Genomic DNA, 7,723 nt, shown 5'->3' with positions numbered 1-7,723 from the left:
CAACTACAAATGTTGGAGAGGTTGTTGGGAAAAGGGAACCCTTTTCCACTGCTGATGGGAATGTAGACTGGTGCAACCATTATGGAAATCAGTGTGGAGACTCCTTAAGAACCTAGGACTGGAAATCCCATTTGAACCAGCTATCCCTCTACTGGGAATTTTCACAGAGGAACTGAAAATGTCATATCATAGTGATATATGTGCACCTATGTTTATAGCAGCACAATTTCGGATATCCAAATCTTGGAAACAACCAAGATGCCCATCACTGGAGGAATGGATGAAAAAGATGTGGTATTTTTTATACAATGTTGTATTACTCAGCTATAAAGAATGACAAACTCAAAACAACTCAAAATAGAAATAGAAATAGAAATAGAAATAGAAATAGAAATAGAAATAGAAAGGTACAACCTAATTTAAACAAAAGCAAGAACTTGAGGATTAGGCAACAAAGAGAAGGCAAGGAGAAAAGCTAGGAGATATAACAGGGTCAAAGCTGTACATTTATGTGCACAAGATGGGTAAGGGAATGATGCTGAGAATTTTCAGCATGTTTTTGAAACTAGCAGTTAATTGATAGGATTTTCACCCTGGGTAACTGTACATACCTGTGAACTAAGCAACTGCACTGAAGATAGCAATGTGTAATTGTAGGGTCATGCTTGGAATGCCTGTCATTCTGGTCTTCCTAAATACATACTGTGTCTCATGGCATACCAATTACTGCTATACTGTCTCTCAAGTATATGTTTTCTTTTAAAAAAAGGGGGTAATAAATTAAAACAAGCAAGAAAAAAATAAATGTCACAGGACTGTCCTGCTACAATGCTGTATATGGTTAGATTTCTAAATTTCTGTGTAAAAATATGAAACTGTTTAATCCTATTTTGTAAAATATTTTTTATTTTTTAAGTTTTTTTTCTCCAAATTCTGTAGGGACTTAAAGTTCAACATACCAATACTTGATGGAAAATACCTGTCCCATATTATGCCTAAGATGTTTGATATTCAGACAGATAGTGAGGTTAAGCTTAACAGCCTAGGTTGTATGGTAATCACAATAAGCTTGTCTTCTGGATGGTTAACAACCTAAGTTTGCAGACCAAAATTAGAGAAAAAGGAGGGCTGCAAGGAAAGCCAACATTTTGGCCCTAACCTTTCAAGGTCAGTGAAGATTCTGGACATAAGAGAACCTGTATTATAAAGTCATGTAACTCAGTTGTGTCCGAAATTTTCTGATCAAGGAGATTTTGGGGGCACAGAGGAAAGTGATCAATGATGTCGAGTGTGCCTAAGGAGAGTCACATGGAGAGAAAACATTCTCTCAGGCTTTCACAGAAAGCCAATTGTTCAAACAATGGCCATGACTCATCCATATGGTGACCCTCATAAAGGATCTACAAACTATGGTACAGGGTTTCAGGATAAATCCTGAGGGTATTTGCCTGACCTTATCAGATACAAAAATTATATTTCTTGTTGTATAGTTTTTGCTTTGTCTTCATCTTGATCATCCCGCAGAGGTGTGCTAATGGAGTACAGAGGGTAAAGACATATTAATATGCTGAGCTGTAAAAAGCTCAAGTGAATAATTTTTTTTTTCTGAACAGGGGATTGAACTCAGGCCCTGGTGCTTTCCAGGAAAGTATTTATTCCACTGAGCCATGCCTCCGACCAAGTCAACAAGTTCTGTCATTACCAGTCTTACAGAAAACCCACTACTATTATGAACTACTGGACTATATTGGAATATTTTTCTGAGTTCTCGCATCTACAATATTTTATTTATTTATTTATTTATTTATTTATTTATTTATTTATTTATTTATGCTTTGGGCGGAACCACGTATTGAACTCAGGCCCTTGTGCTTGCCAGGGAAGTGCTTATTCCACTGAGCAATCTCCTGGGCCCATTATCTAAATGACAGTGGAATACCCTTCTGTGACAAAACTAAACAAAAAAGGGACATACAAACGAATGATCATTTTGTACCTGTATGCTCAAAATAGTTAAGATAGATACACGGCTACATTTCCTTTTATCACTGACTAGAGAGATGTGTTCTAATAGTGTTTGTGGACAGGATATCATGTTTGCATCTTGTACAATGAATAACCACTAAGACAACAATATGCAATGTATTTATTAATGAAACTGTGCTAGTAGTCAGTTTTGAAATTGTCTCATTGCTTTTATTTCTTAATAAAATTATTTAAAAAACAAATAGAAACAAGGTAACCTACAGCAATACATATGTTACAGATTTTCAAAAGAAGAATCACTAATTAACAATTGTTGTTCTATTATGTACTTTTATCATCAAATTTTTCCTCAGATTAACAGACACAGTTATACAAAACTGGTGGAAATTATTAGTACAATCATCTCAGCCATCCTGCATATATACTTGCATGTTTTTCATCCTTCCTTTTTTCCTCTCTTTTCTGATTTCTCTTATCTTCATTGTTTAAGCCTTAACTTCAGTTTCTGTCTTACTATATCTATTATACTTTTCAGGTTTTATTTCTTCTGTCAGGTTCTTACACTAGGGAAGCAATATGATATTTACACCCATGGGTAATATCTGATTTATTTCACTTATGAGTATAGCCTCTAGTTTCATCTACTTACCTATAAAGGCTTTGTGTTTGTCTTTCTTTTTGGTGGTACCAGGGATCAAACTCAGGACCTTGCACTTGCCAGGCAAGCACTTATTCCATTGAGCTGTCTCCCCAGCAAGTTTGTCTTTCTTTTATTTTTATTGTATAGAAATACCTCTTACTTCTCCATTAAACTTGAAAGAGAGTTTTTCAGGGTATATCAGCCTGGATTGGAATTTGTTTTCTTGTTGGAGTTGAAATACTTCACTCCATGTCCTTCTTGACTTGATGATTTGTGAGGGGAAATCTGCTGTTATTCTGATGAGTTTTCGTTTAATATGATCTGTTTCTTCTCTCTAACAGTTTTTAGTATGTTGTTATTGTGCTGCATTTCTGGGATCTTGACTATTATATGTCTGGGTGCAGTTTTAATTGGCTTGGTATTATTTGGAGTTCTACATGCTTTGGTTACCTGAACGTCAGATTGTTTTCCCATATTTGGGAAGTTTTCTGCTTTTACTTCTGCCCATATTTTTTATATCATTTGTGCTGTCTCCTTGTTTCTCACTGATGCCTATTAGTCTTATGTTTTTCATCTTTGCATCGTCTTGCAGCTGTTAAATTATTATTTCCTGGATCCTCGTTGTTTTAAAGATATCTTTCCATACTTTTTCTCTAGCTGCAATGCTGTCTTCAAGGTCTAAAAGTCTATCTTCATTTTCATTCAAATAGTTTTGCCAACTTGTAATGGAATTTTAAATTTTCTGTATACCTCATTGAAACTGCTTCACGCATTCTGTTTCTTTCCCATATTGTTTGTTCAAGGTTTCCATAACTTTTCTATTCTCCTCTATTTTTTAATCAGTATTTCTTTAGAAATGCTTAGTACCTCTTTCATTATAGTTATCATTTCTTTTTTTTTTTTAACCTGGGAGGTTATTTTTGATCAGACTTCCTCTATACTCTTCTGCACTTGTTTCTTTACATCAGTTGCTATTATTTCAGAGATTTCAGGTGAGTGGCTTCCAATTTCTTCTATGCTGATGTCTCCTGGATTTGTCCTGGATGGGCTTGAGGCCTGAGAATGCATTTTGCTCCTTCTTTTTGTCATTCACTATTTCAGAGATAACTGTTTATTTTGATTTCTGCAATACTTTTTTTGAAAGTATGATAGTAAATAGCCATATCACTGTTTATGCCATCAGAAAAATACAAAGAAGTATGTTAATAATATTGCCTCAGGGCTTTGAGGTCAACAAACTAGGTAGAGAGCTGAAACATGGGCAAGAGGCTAGCCATCCACTAAAGCAGAGCCAATGAGAGAGCAGTGAGTCAGAAAACTTGAACCCCAGGAATTCTCCCGAGCTCTTCACCATGGTACTGAAGCTGACCCAGACTCAGGACTTTCCTCTGCCAGGATGCACGCATGCTTGCAGAGTCTGTTCCAGCCAGATATTTTGGGTTAGGAACTCTTGCTGTCACTCTACCTGGGTGTGATGTTGCATTTGGCAGACAGGTTCCCTGGGACAGAATTGTCCACCAAGCCAAGATTATTCCCACACAATTGAACCAGCTACAGTAATAACAGGCTATGCTGTGGGGCCAAGGAAGTTGAAACACTCACCCCTTCCCTACAGCAGCATCCCTGTCAGCTCCTCCTCCATGACTTGTACCAAAGCCACACACCGACTGTTAAGTCTGCTTCAGAAGCAGAGGCTTGCATTCTTATCACTGTTTCCACCCGCAGAAGATTCTCCTGGGCCTGGTGCAGCTCTTCAGTTTTCCTTGAGTAGAGCAATTGCTTGTTTCACTTTGCCTCCTGTGGGTGGCTATGCAGCCGCTGTCAGTGCCGGTGTGCAGCCTCTCCTCTGAGGTGGGCTCTGTTTCCTCAGCATCACTTAATCCTATTTTCCTCTCCTCTGTCACTTCCCTTGTGGCTCCTGTATACCCTCCACACACTTTGGTTCCTCTCCAAGCTATTGTTCTCCAGACTCTTGACTCTTTGTCTTGGAGAAGCTGAGTTGTTGGCACTCACGGCTCTGCCATTGTTTTCAGCTGCTTTGTTTTTATAATAGTCATCCTGGTAGGCATGTGGGGATGTGTTATTATAGTTTTGATTTACATTTTCTGGATTATTATTGGTTTAGAGCATTTATTTCCTATACCCGTTGGCCATTCATGTGTCTTATTTGGAGAAATATCTAAGTCTTTCACCCAATTTTTGTGTTTTTTTTTCTTATTTTGCTCTTTCTATTGAGATGCCAGAATTACTTAATTATTTTGGAAAGTTATCTCCTTATCTGATATTGGGAACCAAACTCAGGACCTCAAGCTTGCAAGGTAGGTGATGTGTCATTGAGTTATATCTTTGGTCCCTTTTTCTCCTATTTGAGAATTGTCTCTTAAATCTTTTTATTGTTTCCTTTGAGATACAATTTTTATTGTTGTTGTTCAGTGTATTTAGACTCATTTCTTTTCATTTTTTAAAAGTATGGTAAACACAAAAATGGTGTTTATCAAAGTTCAGCATGAGTAGTTTCATGACTAATGGAAAATAAGCTACATATTTTGAAGATATATTTACTAAGTTTACTATTATTTTGATTAAGAGTAATAAAATAGATTTTCAAGAGATTTCTATAACCAGTTAATTATATTCACAATAAAATAAATACATTGAAGGACTTTTGTTTTTTTATCCTATACATAAAGAGCATAGTATGTTGCACTGAAGAGCTGTCCCAGATAGCCCAATGAAGGAAGACACTTCCTTCTTTGTAAAGCCCATATCCTTTGGGCACCAATGGAAACACTGGTAGTAACTGTTGAGACCCTACTCCCATATCAGATGGCATTGGTTTGAGTGAATGTTGGCTGAATTTCTTCTCGTGACTCCAGTAGAGCTGTTGCTGACCTATAGTGCTTCCAGGGATCCCAGGAGGTAAAAAGAGCCACTGTAGTGTTATTTTTCTATTTTTATATTTAGTACAGGGCCTACAGGGTCTCACTATGTAGATCGGACTCATAGTGATCCACCTGTATTCAGCCTCCCAAGCACTCATGCATCACCATGCCCAATCCAGTCTCAATTGTCATCTCAGGGCACCCTGGGGTCAGGGCTAGCACAGCACACCAAGGATCAAAGCCCTGCCTTTGTATCTGCTTAAGCAGGCATTTTAATCTGCTGAGCTATTTGGCCAAACCTATAGTGTTATTTTTGTTGATTGTGCTCTTAGCATTATGTCTTCAAAATTATTGTCAGTACCAAAGTGATGGAGGTTTTCCCCTTCATCTTCTTAAATTGCAAATCCAAAATTGAGGTTTTAAATTCACGTTGAATCACATTTTCTTTCTTTTTTTTAAAGTTAATTTTATTGAGAAACAAATAGCAATGAGACAGTGTCAAAACTGATTAGTAAGACAGTTTCAATAATTAATACATTGCATATTGTTGTATTCATAATTGTTATTCATAGTACAAGATACGGATATGATATCCAGTCCACTTACACTATTAGTACAAATCTTACTTCTCATTGCATTAAGAGAAAGCAGCTGTATATCTATCTTTAATCAGTTTTTCATATGTTTAATATAAGGGTCAAATTTCACTCTTTTTTTGAATGTATATGATGTTTTCCCAGAATCACTTGTTGAAAAGCCTGTTCTCTCCCTATTGTGCATTCTTGGCATCATTTAAAAAAATTTATTTGGAACAGTGTCTCACTACATAGCCCAGACTTGTAACGTCCTCCTGTTTTCAGTCACTCCAGAGCTGGTGTTACAGGCATGCACCACCACCTCTGATCTTGGTGACTGGCTCAGCATGCCTGGAGGTGAGGTCAGCACAGCATGAGGTGCCGGGGATTGAACCCTGGTCCCTGAGCTTGCCTAAGCAGAGGCTTAGTCTGCTGAGCTATCTCACTGGCTCCACAATAAAATATTTAAAAAAAAAATAGAATTGTGGTACAATTTTTCCATTTCTCAGGTCAATAACTCACTGTTCCAAATTACAGAGTCCCACTTTGGGTAAATAGTGAAAGTTTGAAGAAGAAATATAATTAATACCTACTTAACTCTTCTTTTCTAATTTCCCACCATTTCTGAGGTGAGCAAAATCATTGTAGACCTTAGATCTGAGTGAGTAATAGAAATTTTTTCATATAATTTTATTGAGAAACAAATAGCAATGAGAAGATTTCAAACCAAATTGGTAGGACAGTTTCAGTAATTAACAAATTGCACACATTCTTTCTAGTGGTTAATTGCTGTACAAGAGGCAGACATGATAGCCTATTTACAAACACCATTAGAACAAATCCCTCTATTCATTAAGAGAATGTAACTATATATCTATTCTAACCATTTTGAATACACAGATACAAAATGAACATTCATCTGGATCCCCTTTTCTTTGTTAAGTTCCGTTATTTGAATATTACAGGTGTGTTAACTCAGCAAAATATTCTAAAAGAGTCCAGTGGTTCATAATAGTATTGGGTCTTCCGCTTGACTGGCAATGCCAGAAATTGTTGACCTGAGTCCCCTACAGCTCAACATAACAGCATGGCTTTACTTCTTATATATCGTTTTTATACTATTCTGCTGGATGGTTAAGACCAAGGTAAGGCAGAACCTATGCAACAAGAGTTGTAGCTTTTGGGTCTGATAAGGTCAGTGAAATCCACTCAGGATTTATCCTGAGATTGGCATCATTTTTGAAGATCAGTTGACTAGATGTGCAGATTTATCTCTGCAAGCTGCATTCTGTTCTATTGGATCATATGTCTGTTTTTATGACAGTGGTAAACTGATTTTCTTCCTTCCTTTTCTTTTAAAGAGAATCCTAAAAACCAATGAAAACAATGAAAAATTTCAAAACAAGATGATAGGAAATTAAGAATGGTTGCTATATTACATATTGTTATCTTTAAAGTAGTTACTCGTCACACTGAAGATGGTAATCTGTAATAGTAGTTTCATGCTTGGAGTGCCTGTCATTCTGGTCTTCTGAATATGGGCTACTTGTCATAAAATGCTAGTTGTTGCTGTGCTGTCGCTCAGGGAGATGATTACTCAAAAAGAAAGGGGTGATGAATGAAGGCAAGAGACAGGAAAA

Source organism: Octodon degus, unplaced genomic scaffold (genome assembly GCF_000260255.1).
Source record: "Octodon degus isolate 3935 unplaced genomic scaffold, OctDeg1.0 scaffold00125, whole genome shotgun sequence".
Taxonomy (NCBI): Eukaryota; Metazoa; Chordata; class Mammalia; order Rodentia; family Octodontidae; genus Octodon; species Octodon degus.
The sequence above is the reverse complement of the archived record's forward strand: the minus strand, read 5'-3'. Positions refer to the sequence as shown.